Raw genomic sequence first — 17,884 nt, 5'->3', positions numbered from 1 at the left:
GCAACATCAGTAGTGCAGTTGAAGTCCCCCTCCTAGTAGCAGTGACCCTGTGAGTATATTCGCGAATCTTCGTGATAATAAGGAGAAGTAGGCCGGTTGGTCCACATTAGGCGCGTATATGCTACCCAGGGTAAGGTCCCTACCGTCTAGTTTCCCTATCACTACCACAAATCTGCCCTCCGGGTCTATCACCTGTGATGTGCATTTTAAGGGGCAGAGTACGTAGTATAGTAAACCTGACCCCTCCAGCGGCGCTGTAGCGCCTTCCCGTCTGGTGCCAGGAGATGAGTTTCTTGTAGGAGTGCTATCTGAATGCCTCTGCGAATCAGGTAGGAGTGTATCTTGTGGCGCCTAACCATAGAGTGCATATCCCTCACATTCCACGAAAGACACGCCAAGCCTAATGGGGATCCCATTGCTGCTCGCTGCTTGTTAGACGCCTGACTCCCGGTACTCTGTCTCTGTCGTAGGTCTAAGAACTACAACTCGCATAATGCATCAGAATGGTCTCTGGCTTGTGTGCTTGCCCATATTGCACATGGGTCCTATCAGCTGACAAGCACAGCTTAAAAGCTGTGTGCAATTGGTCCCTAGTGCTTGGCTTTACTCCCTGTTTTGGACCACGCCCATTTCCTGTTGAATTTTCCTTTGCTCTTGGAACTACCTTTGACGCGCTCGTTCCTGATCTTCTTTTGGGCTGTGGATTGTTGCCTACAAGCGCGAGGTAGCGCTGTTTGAACTTCTCATCCTGCCGAGAGCGCAATAGCTCTCATCTGCCACTACCCACAAATCCTCCCTGAATATAAATAACAAAGCGCGAGGATGCGCTGTTCCGTAATTAAATTTTGTTATGCCTTTTTCTACACGCACGTGCGATGAAGCGCTGTGGTTATTTCCTTGCCCTGCAGAGAGTGAAGTAGCTCTCCTTCGCCACGTACAAGTGCCACGTGCATAGGATTCTCCAAGAAAATATGTAACTGAGCACGAACTGGACTCTGAGTTAATTTTGGCATTTTTAGGCACTACAGACGTCGGGCCACGTGAGTAGCAAAGACACTACAAGTGCTATTGCTGCATCATTTTTTTTGCTGTTCTGTTTCGCTCTATGCTGTAAATAGAGCAAGTGACTTTCATTGTGTTCTATGTTGAATTAACACATGCCTCTGGGAATAGACTGGTAGCAAGACAACATCACCCTGTTAAAGGGAATCCCTAGTTTTTATATTTTGTTGGATGTGATAGGAACTCTCCTTTCAAGCACCCTCCTGATACCTACCTATGTGAGTATGTGAAAGTACACAGACATGCCAGGTTCAATTAACCAGTAGTTTGATATTTGTTTTCCTTAACCTGTCCTCTATTTTTTGTCTATATGCTGCAGGTTCTTTTTACCTACTGAGTCGCCCATCTGTCCTATAGGAGTGGTCTGGAGGTTCCTTGGTGGTCCATCATCGTTTCTTCGCTCCCTGGGGATACTGCTCTACCCTTCTGAGTCTATTATCAGAGGGTGGCTGTATCTCAGGGGAGAGGAAAGAGTCTCTCTTCGCTCCTGTGGATATTGGTGTTTCTGCTCAGAGATCCAAGGACTCGACACTGCTCATGCAGTCCTTAAAAAGGTCCCCCTGTGACACACCCAGGTCCCCGTAAAATACCCCAACTAGTGAAACAACCCCAACTCCCTCTCCCCAGGACAGGTAGCCAACAAGGTGTCCCCATTCAAACTGCGATAACACCGATCATCGTCAAGTGACAAAGGTAAGGGCAGCCTCCCGCTAAGAACCCTGCAATACATCTTGTAGTGCTGCCTCCCCGCTAAGTGTTCCAATCAGTATGCCCCGTTCAGCTGGATGTTACCTAAAGGTCCAGAGAGAGGGAAGCCACCAGTTCTCGGAAGCTGCACTTGCGTTGCAGGGATATCTGGTCACTGGAGGATCTGCGTGATAAGGGGCAAGCCACGCTCTCTATACGAGGTCATCCGCCGTTTGTGGCGTAACCTCTGGCATGTTGGATCTCAAGCTGTCAGTGTCGCTGCGGTCTGTTGAGGATTCTGATTAGCTATGTCAACATTCTTTCCCCCCAGGAGATGAGCTAGGACTGGTCCGACTGTGCGACATCACAGCTTGCAGCGCCTTCCGGCGTTCCAGACTGTGTTGGGCGAGGTAGCCCTGGAGCCCGGACCATGGCCAGTAGGGCTCTGCTGTGAGCTTCCCAAATCTGAGGCAGGTCGATTTTGTGCACAACGAGTCTCTAACCAATCCCAGGTTTCTTGTGGGGAAATGAAGAAGTGTACTCCCGCTGGGTCCGCTACTCTGAGCCGAGCGGGAAAAAGCATTGCGTAGGATAAGTTCATCTTGCGAAGTTTGGCCTTGACGGCAGAAAATGAGGCCCTGTTCCGCTGCACTTCTTGTGTAAAGTCTGGGAAGATCACAACAGTATTATTGTCTATGTGGAGCATTCGTTTTTGATGAGCACATTGTAGGATATGGTCTTTATCACGAAAGTGTAACAGCCTAGCCACCACTGGCCATGGAGGGGCTCCTGGTTTTGACAGTCTAGCTGGCACTCTGTGGGCCCTGCTCCAGGGCATAGAAGGGGGAGAGGCCCTCTGGGGCCACTTCGGTTTGGAGCCAGTCCTCCAAGTACTTGACCATGTCTCTGTTTTTTCGGGTATCCCAATGACACAGATATTGTTCCGCCTTGATCTCCCCTCGCTGTCCTCGGCACACAGCTCCAAAGTCTTCACCCTAGCTTCCAGGGTAGTGAGAGAGGGTCTCATGTCTCGTACTTCATCTGGCAGGCCATTAAGTTCTTTTTCGTTGCATGACACCCTGTCTTTGAGCTTTCGGTGGTCGTCTTTGAGCAAGTTGAGATCTGTGCCGATAGCAACCATCTTCTCCTTCAGTGCTTCTCTGGAGGCCGTTATTGCTTGCATGATGTCTGCTAATGTGAGCTTTCTGGAGGACAACTCTTCACTAGTTTCAGGTGTCTCCTCCTCCTCTTCAGATTGGGGTCCAGGGAGGTACAGCCTAAGAGCAGTGAAGCCCCTCTTCTTTTGAGGTCTCCCCATCTCGAGGCTGTGGTGTGCAGAGTCAGCGTCCGAGAGATTTCAGTGTCCCTTGGGGGCGGCGTGCCAGAGCACTTCCAATCGCGCAAGGTCCCCTCCTGGATGTCGCCCTTCTTCAGTCCAGGAAGCCCCCGCCGACCTCGCCTCCAGTGAACTCACCACTATTGGCACTCCGAGCCGGTATGTCCCGCCGAAACTGGGTACCACTCAGTAGTCTGCCACTGTCGCAGGTATTCCCTGTACTGGGGTCCCCCAGCACTCTGCCGCCTCTCCTTCCAGTTGTGTTTCTGAAGTGTGTATCAGATCCAGTAAACTGCTCAAGTATTCACCCCTGTTTTGGTACCACATTGTCTCTTCTCTTCTCCAATGAGCCTCTCAGGGAACCAGCGAGACGTCTTCCGACGTTTGGAGCCGCGGGCGGTATCTAGGCGCTATGTCCTGGGGGCCTCATCACAGTAATTCTAGCAATGGTTTCTCTCAGATCTTGGCGGGGATCTGGGTCAAGGAGTGCCTCTGCACCTCCAGCTTTTTCCGCCGCCTGTAAAAGCGTATGTCGGAGTGAGCTGCCCCCCTATACGCCTCATCTCTTCCACTACTGTTGTTACTCACACGGTCGCTTGGAACAGCAAATGCTCGGTAGTGTAGGTATTGCAGCAGGGCCCAGTACACCGGGGGGCGCAGTGGAAGTTTGGCGCCCTTTCAATCAAGCGGGGTCCCGTGAGGCCTTTCCTGCCGGTAGGACCATGGCCTCCAGTCTCTTCAGCGCATCTCAGCCGTGCCTCACATCCCCCTTGATGTGGTGGCAACAAGGGGGATAACGGGAGGTCTCCTTCAGGCAGGTTCCCACTCGCAGCACACACCAGCTCAGCGCTCACTCCCTGTAGCCGCAATTTCATGTCTCAGCCCAGGAGAGGACATGGGGCAGGCCCGCAGTTGAATGTGGGTCTTGAGAGCACCTCCGATTCCTCTCACATGTTGTATGCATCATATAGCCCAAGGAGACAGCTGCAGTGGAAGGCTGCCGTTCTTCCACAGCGTTAGTCTGCTATGCGGGCAATTTTGCCAAGCGAACTCCTCCGGCTGCCATTTTGCACTCCAGAATGGAGCCGATCTGGGGATCTCGTCGCAATCCAGTCAGCTCCAGCAGGAACGTCTCTCTCCTCCTCCAGTTATCGAGGAGCACACCGCCGTCCGTCCAGTGGTCTGGACTAGGGCCCCAGTGCCGAGGCGCCAGGTCGCTCCGCAGTATCGGGATCGCAGCCGGAGTTAGACCGTGGCCGCCATCTTAATGTCAGGCCCTCCGAGAGCAGTGTCAACAGTTCACCCCCGGGGGTGGCCGCAACTCCGGGGTAAACCACTGCCGAGTCTAGCCCTCATATTCTGAAGGGCTGCTGCAAAGTGTGCGGCTCTCCACCACGTGTCAAGGGGTCAGAATAGATGAAAGCGGGTAGACGGCGGACGGAGCTCCTCAGCTCGCGTCTGTCTCCATCGGCAGCAAGCCACGCCCCTCTTCTTTTATAGTCTTTCTGACGGTTTTGGTGATGTAGTATCACCCCAAAATGGTCAGTCCATCACATGGTTAGTTTACGTATGAAATTATTAAATGCATTTTGCTATTCCTACATACTTTCCCATGCTGGTCACAAGAAAGAACTGGCTTTCAGGGCCTCACATGTTTGTCAATGGTAAGAAGTATACAGCATAGCAGTTTATGGCATCAGGTGATAACGCGTTTTCCCACCAGACTGTTTCACTGTGAACTCTAAAGGAATGTTCTCAAACAAAAAGAAGTTACATATACAGACCAAATAAAGCAACATTCGCAAAAATGCAAAAGGTCCATTGTATTTGGCTAAGGAAAAATGCAGCTTAGGAAGAACATGTTTCAAAGACCTTAAATGCATATGTCAGCTTTCAAATTAAATTAAATTAGAAACAAATATAATGTGCAAAATCAAACATTTCACAGTAAGGAAAAATAGTAACACGTAATTATGTATCAATACCAAAATTGATTGACGTTAGCTATGACTTATTGCCACAATTTTTCAATATCCATACATGTAATTTTTTTCTTAAAAGTCATTTTACTAAAACTGTTCTTAATTTCTAAGTTTGCTATGGCCTCTGCTATCACATTTATAAATTTCAACTCCCTAACTACTTTTATTGCATTTTTGCACCATATTCTGTTCATAATGCATTTCAATGAAAGGCAATAGAAAAGCTAAGCTAAACCATTAGATCACTAGTCTAATTAGTAAATAAATAAGAAAACAGCATCTTATATGTAGCTTGTTAAAGAGAAATCTATTATTAAGCTTACACCAATTAGTAATGATTTATTTTATTCTAAGACTTTCAAGCATGCTATTACGGTGCTATTACTTCACTTGTCTCTAATGGTGTGTCACTGTATTCAACACGTGCAATGTGCATGTTCAGGTTTCTGTGTCTAAATTAGTAAATGTGTCTTGTAAAATGTTTGAAAAATATTTTGCTTCATCAGTGCTGACCACCAAAAACCCCTGGGTCAAAATAATCACAGCTTTTTGTCCGATTCCCTTGATCTTTTATATATCAACACGTTTGGGCGTCATGCTCTTTCGTAGTATCATAAGGACATGGGCTGGTGTGGGAGCTCTACATAAAGTTTGAAGTAAGGCGTGAGTGGGGGGATTCAATTTTTACTTTTTAGGTAAGGGGTGGGAGAGTCCCCACTTACTAGTTTGTGTCTGTAAAAGACCTGTTGAAAAAAAAGGGATAACAGTTTTTAGCTGGCTGGCCCTGGTGAGTGATCCAATCAAACATGAAAGACTGAGAAAGGCCTACCTTAATGGCATCAATGGACCCTAAGCCATAACTTCTGGCAAAGGGTAATTGTTAAAATTGCAGGTGAACGTGCATAAGTCAATGCAATGTTGTTAATAGAGGGCGTGCCTTGCAGGTGAAATCCGTTATTGAATGGGAAAAGGAAGGGCAGGAAATACTCACATACTAGTCTAGGTTAGCTGCCTGAGCAATTAAAACTCATGTCTCTATAGAAGCGGGTGAGCAATTGCAGGCTTGCGTTCCTCTCAAGTGTTAATATTGATGAAATCAATGCCAATGTTTATAATGATACACCGCATATACATGCAAAATCGCATCATTATTATCAAACTCGCCCGTCATGAACTCTCCATCAACCCCGACTCAGAAATACGTGGTCAAGCAGACTCTGCGATCAAGGCCTGAGGTTACTTATTGACAGATCACAGGTGAGGTTGCACGAAGCCGGCAGACAAACTCACCAACAGGAAACTCAGGTCTATCCCGCCTATAAGCGCAGCCACACTACAATGGTCCACGGAGATTGGCCTCAATAAAGCACACATGGCCAGAGGGATGCACACATTCCCAAAACATCATAAAGTCAGATGCCACACGAAGTTAGGAACTCATAGCCAATCAGGACACACCACACACAGTACATGCAGTGATCATGCGCCCCTCATGCCGGACATCTGGACACGTTACCTACTGGCCCCCATTGTGTCCATGCAAGGTTGAGGCCCACCTGCATTTATCAGGGGCATTTTTTATGACTCCACAGACAAGGCTCGCATTCTTTTACCAAAAAAGGATCATCGCAAGTACTTTATGACACCCAAAAACTGTATAAAGACTCGTTCAGGTTGATTATTCCTTGAGACAGTCCGGGGACCCGCTTCTGTAACTATGCTCCCGGCCGAAGTGTTTAATTAAACTGACTGTTCCTGTTTTGACAAATGCCTCTTGTTTTTTGTTTTTTCAAGGTAAATTCATATTAGAGCAACACAAGTCAGCAGCTCGACTACTCCGAACCCGACCGTTCTCGCTTCTCAGTGCTGGGGCCAGAATGCCAGGCATGAAACTAAGGCAAAGGACAAAAGAAGATACATAATTCAGATGTACCAATGGGGATACAAAAATGCAAGTTTTACATAGCCCTGCATTATAAAATGGGCGCACTGTCCCAGTTTATGCCAGAGTGCACTTTTCAGCAAATGTGGCAGGTGCAAACAGGGACAGTGCACCCTATTACAATTAATGCACAGCCCCCAGTGCAGGCGCAAAATCACAAGCTGCTATGTGTTTCACAGGGCAGGTGACAGCTAGCTACACCTCTAAGGGCTTATTTGCCTCTCCTCCTGCATTCATAATATGGCGCAGAGTCAAAGGGATTTCCTCATTTGCATGGTGCCGTGCTCTCATGCAGTGAGGGAACACCCTCTCAAAATAGTGCTTCATGTGACCCAGTGCTGCCAGTGTTATAAAAGGGGCCACAGAAGCATCTGCAGCCCCTTTTGTAATACTACAGTACCCTGGGGGCAGAGGCAATGGGCGCAGCCTTCGAAACCAATAGCCAATAAAGAGGAAGGCAACATAACGTAACTGGAGGGATTATGTTTGGGTACTAGAAACAATGAGAAGGTGGGTAGGTGGAGTCCAATAGATACATGATCTGATATATAACCTCAACCTACTATCAGAACAAATGCCTATGGTCTAGTAGCACGTGTAAGACTGAATTGCTCTCCTTGACTTACCTGTAGGCAGGCCTTGTACTGTGACACAGACCACGTTGAAAGATTCCTCGGTACTAGATAACACCAAAGTGAGCAAGATGGCTTCTGGGAACCAATGCAAATCTGATAAAAGTGATTTATCTCAGAACAGGACACTAATCTGCAGCATCCTCTTCATTTTAATGCTAATTCATTCCTTTACAGAAGAGGATTTTTACTAAGATTCGGAAGGTGGTCTAAAAATGTACCATCATTCAAGGTTTATGAAAAGAATGGAATTTTCATTAGATTGGCAGCTTTTGCAACAAGGTTTAATGATCAATTAATTTACACCACTACACATCTTTTTTGTACCCTTACTTCCTAAAGAAAGAATAGTACCTGATTCAAGAAGTTCAGTATTCTGGAAATCATGTGAGTGAACTGTATGACTTCATTGAGTGACCACTTTTCCATACATCTTTCCAGAAAGTCTTATTTTTTAAGAACATGAGAGACTTTGAACTGATCCTATAATACCTTTTTGACTCTTAAGTCTATATTCCGAATCTTCTTGCATGGGATTATACATTCTCTAATTAATTTATATTACATATATGTGCCCCCTTACTAATGACGTCATTCAGTACACTGAGTACAGGTCAGTTTGAGCATCATTTTCTCTGACAGATTGGCCTTGCTTTTCATAGACATCGTCAGCGTTCTTCACCAACACCCAGGAGACTGGCCTTCGTAAATCCTTTTATAATCACTTCATTTGAATTCTTGTTACGTTTTGTCCACCTGCATAAGTGCATTCATCATATAGAATATGGATGTACGTTTAAAATGGACTCTAGCATGTATAAAAGCCGTATCTGAATGTGCATTGCAAATACATTGTCTGGCACCCCTTTTATTTCTACTCTGAGCGTCGAACACTGTAACAGCAAAACAACACAACCTCTGTAGAACCACTAGCCCAGACAAATATATCCCTGTTCTTCCAGATACTGCAAAGGTCACTAGGTCAATAATCATTTGTGCCTAAACAGAACCCGACCCTATGAATGCAGTCTTCCTTCCTAAACTTGGAGAAGCAAATCAGACAAGAAAAAGAGTCTGCAGGAACACACCCCTCCTTGCCAGACAGACAGTAGAGCAAGACTATCATTCAACACTGAAAGACAAAAACAAATATGATTCTCCAGGACATCAGGCTACAATTTGGAAGTGACAAGTTGAAACATAACCTCCTCATGTACCTAGCCCACAAAATGTCCATGTATAAACTAGGAAGAGATCACAGAACACCACAAGTAAACCCGAGCAATACCAACACAGTTCCTTAACACAATCCAAACACAAACCCAACCACCTTCTTAGAAGTACCACAGCCTATGCATTGTAGTGAATCGAAGATCGCAGTTACCCCCATCATAGTCCTCCTACTTCCAAAGCCATCTATATATTTGAACAGCCACGGTTATCCTCACATCATGGCTGGTTGCAGGCAAATAAAAGTTAAATTTTCACCACAGCTCAAACTGTATGCTGAACAAGTGGTGAAAGAAGAGGCACCTCTTCTGTGGCATGTCAGGGTGAAAAGCTCCCTAGAGTGCATACCAGACCCTGGAGTGTCTTGTAGGGCGTCACCTGTAATCCCTGAAAGTTGGGGAAGGTATATATATATATATTCACTGAAAAAACCATAGGTTTCATGCACGTTATAGTTAGGAATTGGCATTTAAAAAACCTTTGAAATTCACTGAAAAAAACAAAGGTTTCAAGGGCGTTATAGTTAGGAATTGGCATTTAAAAAACCTTAGAAATTCACTGAAAAAACCATAGGTTTCATGGTGTTATAGTTAGCTGGACATTTCCCTCATACAAACCCCTAGAAATTCCCCTGTTATAGTTAGTTCAGCTAACTATAACTCGTGCCCCCGCAATGCACTGCTGATGACGTCACATATTACATCACTGATGACATGGTCAGTGACATCACTGATGACATCACTGATGACATCTCAAATGACATCACTGATGACGTCATCCATGTGATAAATTATTGCATCTTCTCACACCCTAATTTAACCGTTGATACACCAACTCAAAATTTCAGACGTCCATTCTCAAAACCATAGATACTCCAATACCAATAACTACATACCCACTTATTAACTCTTAGGTCTACATACACCTCCACTCATTCACCTGTACAGTCACTCATACTTACAGTCACTCCGTACAAGACTATCATATGCATTTATACACCTACATAGACACTCACACACCACCAATCATCTATAGAGGTACTCTCACACCTAGTCAGTCATGCAAATAATTAATTACACTCCCATTTACTCACCTATGCAGTTATACACACTCAAGTTCACTTACTCATAAAAATAGTACCACATTCTTACGCTCTTATACAATCATTGATACAAGCACACACTCATCCATACAGCCACTCTCACAATCACACACTCTCACATATACCCACTTATATACTCTTACACGCATATATACTGCCTTTCACATATGTAGTTAGTCACAAATGTACCACTGAGATATACATTCAATCCCTAACACACCCATACATACACTCACTCAATCATACAGTTCATCACAGATGCACTCTTAAAACCATGCACCAATAGAATCACCCACTCACACATCCATGCACAGAGTCACATACAGCCTACGCACACAAACACTCAGGCACCCATACAGATACTCAGACAACCAATCAATAACCCATATAGACACTCATATAGCTATTCACAAAACCATGCAGCCACTTATACACCAACACACAGACACATACAGACATTCACACAGTTTAGTCACTAGTCTGTAGTAAGATACATTTAATGACTCACTTATAGAGTCAGTTACACACCTACAAAATCATCCATTCACACACTTGTACACCCACTCATTCTTCAACAGGACTTACCCTATATATAGTAAACATATTACAACTTTACAGAAACACATACTCACTGGATGACGTCATCAGTGATGTAATCAGTGATGTCATCAGTGATGTCATTTGAGATGTCATCAGTGATGTCATCAGTGATGTCACTGACCATGTCATGAGTGATGTAATATGTGACGTCATCAGCAGTGCATTGCGGGGGCGCGAGTTATAGTTAGCTGAACTAACTATAACAGGGGAATTTCTAGGGTTTTGTACGAGGGAAATGTCCAGCTAACTATAACACCCCTGAAACCTATGTTTTTCAGTGAATTTCTAAGGTTTTTTAAATGCCAATTCCTAAGTATAACTCCCCTGAAACCTTTGGTTTTTTCAGTGAATATTATCTACCGGCGGTCACCAGTAGATAGTTATAGTTAGGATCGTGTTTCCATAGGAAATCCGCAACATTTTATTTGGAATAACTTTGGCGCCGATTGACGAATCCTCGCGAAATTTTCAAAATAGGTGGGGCGCTCCGCTCCGCTCCTTCCCTGAAAGTCTCGGGAGGATTCGTCAAGCGGGGGCTGAGAAAAAGGGGGGTCCCTAAACACGTTTTTCCCATGCATTTTTCCATAGGGACCTTTAGTCTGAGCTACAGCCCGAACGGCTGAACAGAATTAGTTGAAATTTGGCAAAGAGGTAGCCGTCAGGTCAGGGATGTGCCTTTTGAAGGTCTCGTGTAAATCTGTTCAGTATTTCCAGAGAAAATAGCATTTAAAAGCATATATATATCTATAGGCGCGTACCGTACGCGTACGGTACGAGCACCCTAACGTGCGCGAGCGTAATTTTGATTGGTTGTTACATTTCAGTCAACGTTCGAATCGGTGGAAATCAGGAAGTGTCGGCCGCCATTTTGTTTGTTGTCAGTGCGAGAGTGGAAAAGGAAGGTGGCAAACATGAAAAGGGGGCAGGGTTGACAGTTCCTGACCCCCTAGCGTTGGTCAGGGGGTCACAGAAGGACCCCCAAGGGCCAAAAAAAGATTTTATTTTTTTACAAAAAATCGCGGAGTACGCGTAGCGTACGCGTACAGCGGAAACTGCAAAATTCCGTGAACTTTGCGTAATGATTCCGCGAACTACGCGTACAGTACGCGTACGGCGAGAATTTTTTTTTTTAAAAAGTGATTACAAAATTTAAAAAAAAGTTGTGAGGTAAGGTTGGCTCTTAAAAGAGCCGTTGTGTTAATACAGGGTCAGAGGAAGGAAAGAATGGGAATATTAACAAGGACCACAGATGTGCTGGTCTATCTTATTGTTTATTAGGGAAATACTGGACTCCCCATAAACAATTAGACCATAACATCTGGTGCACCTCATTGAAACCCTCTGAAATCGAGGGTTTATGTCCAGAGGAGCAGAAGAGGGTGATGCTCCCACCACAGAGGAAGGGCTCAGCTGAGCTGCCGATGATGTACTCGGCTGAGCATCTGAGGTTGGGCTCGGCAGAGCTGCTGGAGGGGTTGCTCCAGTAGCTCGAGCAAAGGTCGCAGGATGTACATCCCTAATGTGTCTGGACATAGAGCAGATCCCAAAAGAGTACTTCTTCTTAGGATCCCCTCTAGACAAGACACGCCCACAAAGTTTGCAGGTGACCTTAGGAGCATTAACTTTCTTCTGCCCCTCTGGAAATGTGAAATATTCCCAAACAAAAGAATCTTTCTGCTTCCTCTTACTCTGTCTGAGAAGGGTGTCCTGCTCACTCCCAGAAGTGGATTGCTGCTCTGCCATTGTCTCTCAAAAGCAGTTCAGGTCCTTCTCCTATGGAATCACAAGCAATAATGAGGGGAATGGGTGTGGTGTTGGATGTTTCTGGAAATGAAAGAAGTTTAAACCAATCAAAAGTGTTGTTTTTAGATCACATGACCTACCGTACGCGCTCGCTAAGCTTACCGTCCGTGCACGGAAAAAAGTACGCATGCGCGAACGTAAGACATACGCATACGCGTACAGAGCACGCACGTATGACGCACGCGCGCATGCGCATTAGAGGCACTCGCGCAACCGCGTACGTTGGTTCCGCGTAAGGCGCATGCGCGTAAGACGTCAGCACGTACGCGTCACGGACGAAGTACGCATGCGTACGTACGTCACGTACGCATGCGTACATACGTCACGCACGCAAGTGTACGTACGTCGCGTACGCATGCGCACACAGAGTATACATATTACGTATGCGTACGGTACTTATAACGTACGGAGCGCGTAGCGTCAGCTTACGGTACGTGTACGGTAAATATTCCATAAAATAAAAAATAAAAAGTTTAAAGGTATATCGAATATATTAACTATGTTGTTCAACTATATCTAAACATTTCTTTAAAAAAGGTGAACCCTTCCATATTGCAGGATTGAGTAAATTTATGATTATATACATAGTTAGGATATTCTTATTAAAAAAAAAAAGAAATAAAAAAATTTGCATTTAAAAAACCTTGCAAATTCACTGAAAAAACCATAGGTTTCCCACACGTTATAGTTAGGAATTAGCATTTAAAAAACCTTGCAAATTCACTGAAAAAACCATAGGTTTCACACATGTTATAGTTAGCTTGACATTTCTCTCGTAAAAAACCATTGAAATTCCCCCGTTATAGTTAGTGCAGGCAACTATAACTCACGCGACCGCAATCCTCTGCTGATGACGTCAGATATTACATCACTGTATTTAGACACTTATTTACCCATGTCTTCTTCCATTAATCTTTAGCTATACATATATTACAAATATTTATTTTTCAGAAAGACACATATGTCATCAGTGATGTAATATCTGACGTCATCAGCAGAGGATTGCGGTCGCGTGAGTTATAGTTGCCTGCACTAACTATAACGGGGGAATTTCAATGGTTTTTTTCGAGAGAAATGTCCAGCTAACTATAACATGTGTGAAACCTATGGTTTTTTCAGTGAATATATATATATATATATATAAATTATCTACTGGCGGTCGCCAGTAGATAGTTATAGTTAGGACCGAGTTCCCATAGGAAATCTGAAAATTCTATTTTGAATAACTTTGGCGCCGGTTGACTTATCTTCGTGAAATTTTCAAAACTAATGGGGCGCTCTGCTCAGCTACTACCCTGAAAGTCTCGGGGTGATTTGTCAAGCGGGGACTGAGAAAAAAGGGGGGTCCCAAAACGTGTTTTCCCCATGCATTTTCCCATAGGACCTTTAGTCGAAGGTACAGCCCGAACGGCTGAACAGAATTACTTGTAATTTGGCAAAGAGGTAGTCCTCAGGTCAGGCATGTGCCTTTTGCATACATGGTGTCAATCTGTTCAGTAGTTCCTGAGAAAATTGCAGTTAAAAGTACATAAATATCTATATGCGCGCACCGTGCGCGCACGGTGCTCGCACGGGGCGTGCAACAAATGTCCGCGAGCGTAATTCTGATTGGTGGTTAGATGTCAGTCAACATTCCAATCGGTCGAAATCAGGAAGTGTTGGACGCCATTTTGTGTGTGACAGTGAAAAAGAAAGGTGGAGAACGTGAAAAGGGGGCAGGGTAGAGAGTTCCTGACCCCTAGCCTTTGTCATGGGGTCCCTGAAGGACCCCGAAGGGTGAAAAAAACATTTTATTTTTTTTCAAAAAATCGCGGGGTGCGCGCACGGTGCGTGCACCCCCAGCCGCCATTTTGAGTTTTAGAGGCAGAAGAGAGCTAAAAACACAAGTGGAGAACGTGAAAAGGGGGCAGGGTAGAGAGTCCCTGACCCCCTAGGCTTTCTCAGGGGGACCATGGATGACCCCTAAGGTCCAAAAAAAAAAATAATTATTAATATTGCGCGGTGTGCGCACGCATCAGAAATGAATTACTTTTAACCTGATTTCTAAAACATGAAAAGGAGGCAGGGAAGACACTCCCTGACCCCCTAGACCTTCTCAGGGGGTCCCTAAAGGACCTCGTAAATAAAAAAAAAAACATTTCGTTTAATAAAACAAATTGCCGGTGCGCGCACGGTGTGCGCACCGTGAAAAACCTTTAAAAAAAAATAAACATTTTAAACTGTTTATAAGTTTATAGAAGATATTAACTATGCTGTTCAACTTTATCCAAATTAAAAAAAAAAGAGCTGAGCCATTCCATATTACAGGATACAGTCAATCTATAACTATATACATAGGTAGTTTATTGTAAAATAAATATATAAACAATATAATAATACATACATAAATTAGCATTTAAAAAACCTTACAAATTCACTAAAAACACCATAGGTTTTACACACGTTATAGTTAGAAATTAGCATTTAAAAAACCTTGCAAATTCACTTAAAAAACCATAGGTTTCACACACGTTATAGTTAGGAATTAGCATTTAAAAAACCTTGCAAATTCACTGTAAAACCATAGGTTTCACACATGTTATAGTTAGGAATTAGCATTTAAAAAACCTTGCAAATTCACTGAAAAAACCATAGGTTTCACACACGTTATAGTTAGGAATTAGCATTTAAAAAACCTTGCAAATTCACTGAAAAAACCATAGGTTTCACACTTGTTATAGTTAGCTGGACATTTCACTCGTACAAAACCATTGAAATTCCCCCGTTATAGTTAGTTCAGCTAACTATAACTCGCGCGACCGCAATCCACTTCTGATGACATATTACATCACTCATGACATGGTCAGTGACATCACTCATATCATCACTGATGACATCTCAAATGACATCACTGATGACATCATCCTTGTGTAAGAGTGGCAGACCTCCTCTTATCCTAATATAAACTTTGATACACACATTGAAAAATACAAACTAAAGTTTTGAAAACTATAGAGATACCAATACCAGTTAGAACAACCTATTCAGTAATTCCAAAATCTACATATGCATCCACTCATTCATCAACACTTCGATATAGTCACTCATACATGTACTCAGTCATCATATGTACTCATACACCTATACATCCTGTTACACACCTACACTCGTACATAGAGTTACTCACACACATACTCACACATGCAAATAAACATCCATTCACTTGCATATACAGCTATACACACACCACTAAACTTACTTCTACAGAAACATACACATACTTACTCTCTTAAACAATCACTTATAGAAACACATACTTATTTATACAGGAACTCTTCCAATCTCTCACTCTCATATATCCTTACTTATATACATCAATACTCACATATACTAGTTTAAAACATATGGACTTACGCATAAAGACACTATTGAGACAGTCATTCACTCTCTTACTCACCCATACACACACTCATCCACCCATACTCTCCTGCTCACATACTGTCTTCAAAACACGTACAAACAGTGAGTCACTCATTCATGCATCTATACGCTAAGTAACATCCCCCACTGGACCATACAGACACTCATACTGATACTCTAAAAACGAACTAATAACCCATATACACACTCATATAGCTACTCACCAACCCATGCAGCCACTTATACACAAAGTGAGACACTGATACAGATATTTAAATATTTAAACATTACTCCCTAATACTTGTATTCACTAAGATACTGTTAATAAGTCAGTTATACAATTAATTTTACAAAAAAAAACCCATCCATTTATACACTTATTTACCCATTTATTCTTCCATTAACCTTTAGATATACATATATAAAAAATATTTATTTTTCAGAAAGACACATATTCACTGGATGATGTCATCAAAGATGTCATCAGTGATGTCATTTGAGATGTCATCAGTGATGTCATGAGTGATGTCACTGACATATCATGAGTGATGTAATATGTGACGTCATCAGCAGTGGATTGCGGTCGCGCGAGTTATAGTTAGCTGAACTAACTATAACGGGGGAATTTCAATGGTTTTGTACGAGTGAAATGTCCAGCTAACTATAACATGTGTGAAACCTATGGTTTTTTTCAGTGAATATATATATATATTTTTTTCAACATTATCACAAACAAGGTCTATACATTGTCAATTTTAGTATATTCATTTAGCACGTGTGTTACATTACACTTTATTTATTAGCATTAACGGATGGTAAAGCAACATCTGTCTGTATAACGTTTCCTGTATTCCACAAGTTATTTCAACTTATAACAATGCCAATATGCATTTATGCAGTTATGTTTTAAAGTTGACAGGATTAACATCGAAACGCAATCTTCAGATGGGTATGATAGAGCTTTGTTTTAATATGAAATTTTAGAGCTATATTGAGCACATTTGAATTTTATGCACCGTTGTGCAATTATTTATTAATGTGTTTTTAATGCTTTTAAATTGAATGATATTAGGCATTTAAGTTTTTAACAATATCTAAACCTGGAACTAGATTGGTTTGTACTATGTCTAGTGAAAAACAAAGCACACATACACTCTTACATTTTAAGTATCTTTACTCTGTATAAATCAGGAGTATTTCATTGCTTTCTATTCTGTTTTTGTACTATGCACTTTGCACTTTTGACACTATAAAATGGCGGCTGAAGCCTAGAAGCGTTGTCATGTGATCAAGGTCCAGGAGGGACCGAAACGCGTCATGGCCGACTAGCAAACATAAACTAACCTGCACAGAATCGTGGTCCGTGCCTGCTTTTGTATCTCGGAGACTGGGGAGCGAAGTAAGCAGCAAAATTGTATAAAAAAAAAAAAAATATATGAAATGTTAAAGGAGTGGGCAGCCAATAATGCACAGGCTTCTGAGTGCATGATGAAAATTTTGGTGAAATATGCTGTGAGGGACCGAGAGAAAATTCTAGTTGAAATTACCATGTTGGAAGCGGAGTTACTAAAATGTTTGGGAGAGGATGAAACAGCTAAATTCAAAGCTGACGTCAAAACCCGCTTAACCAAGTACGAGCAATCAATAACGGCACGAAAAGCAACTAAGTTTCAACGTGATAGACAAGATTACTTACTCGGTCAAATCTATACTTTTGCACGACGCTTCGACACAATTAGGAAGCAGCGTCTTTCACAGGTACAGACCTCAGCAAGTAAAGAAGCAACAACTAAAACCCCACCCAACATCTCAGGAGAAACGTCGGATCTGAGCTCAGTAGCAAGCTCGGATGTTGAATGGCTTTCTGAAGACGGAGGAGCACAATCACTGGCTATGGTAAACCCTCCATCGGTAATTGAGGAGTTTGGTTTTTTATACAAGGACCGGACTCAAAACCAACGTCCCTCGTTCCAAAATCAAAATCAAAGAAAAGAAAGCTACGCAAGCGAAAAAACCGACGGAGTAGCCATGGAATTACGTTCAGGGAAGAAGAAGCAATTTCAACGCAAGGGCTGGAAGAAATAGAGTCAACGGTTGTAAATCTAACGG

The sequence above is a fragment of the Triturus cristatus genome, chromosome 10, assembly GCF_964204655.1.
Source record: "Triturus cristatus chromosome 10, aTriCri1.1, whole genome shotgun sequence".
Lineage (NCBI taxonomy): Eukaryota > Metazoa > Chordata > Amphibia > Caudata > Salamandridae > Triturus > Triturus cristatus.
This window is presented reverse-complemented; position numbering follows the sequence as displayed.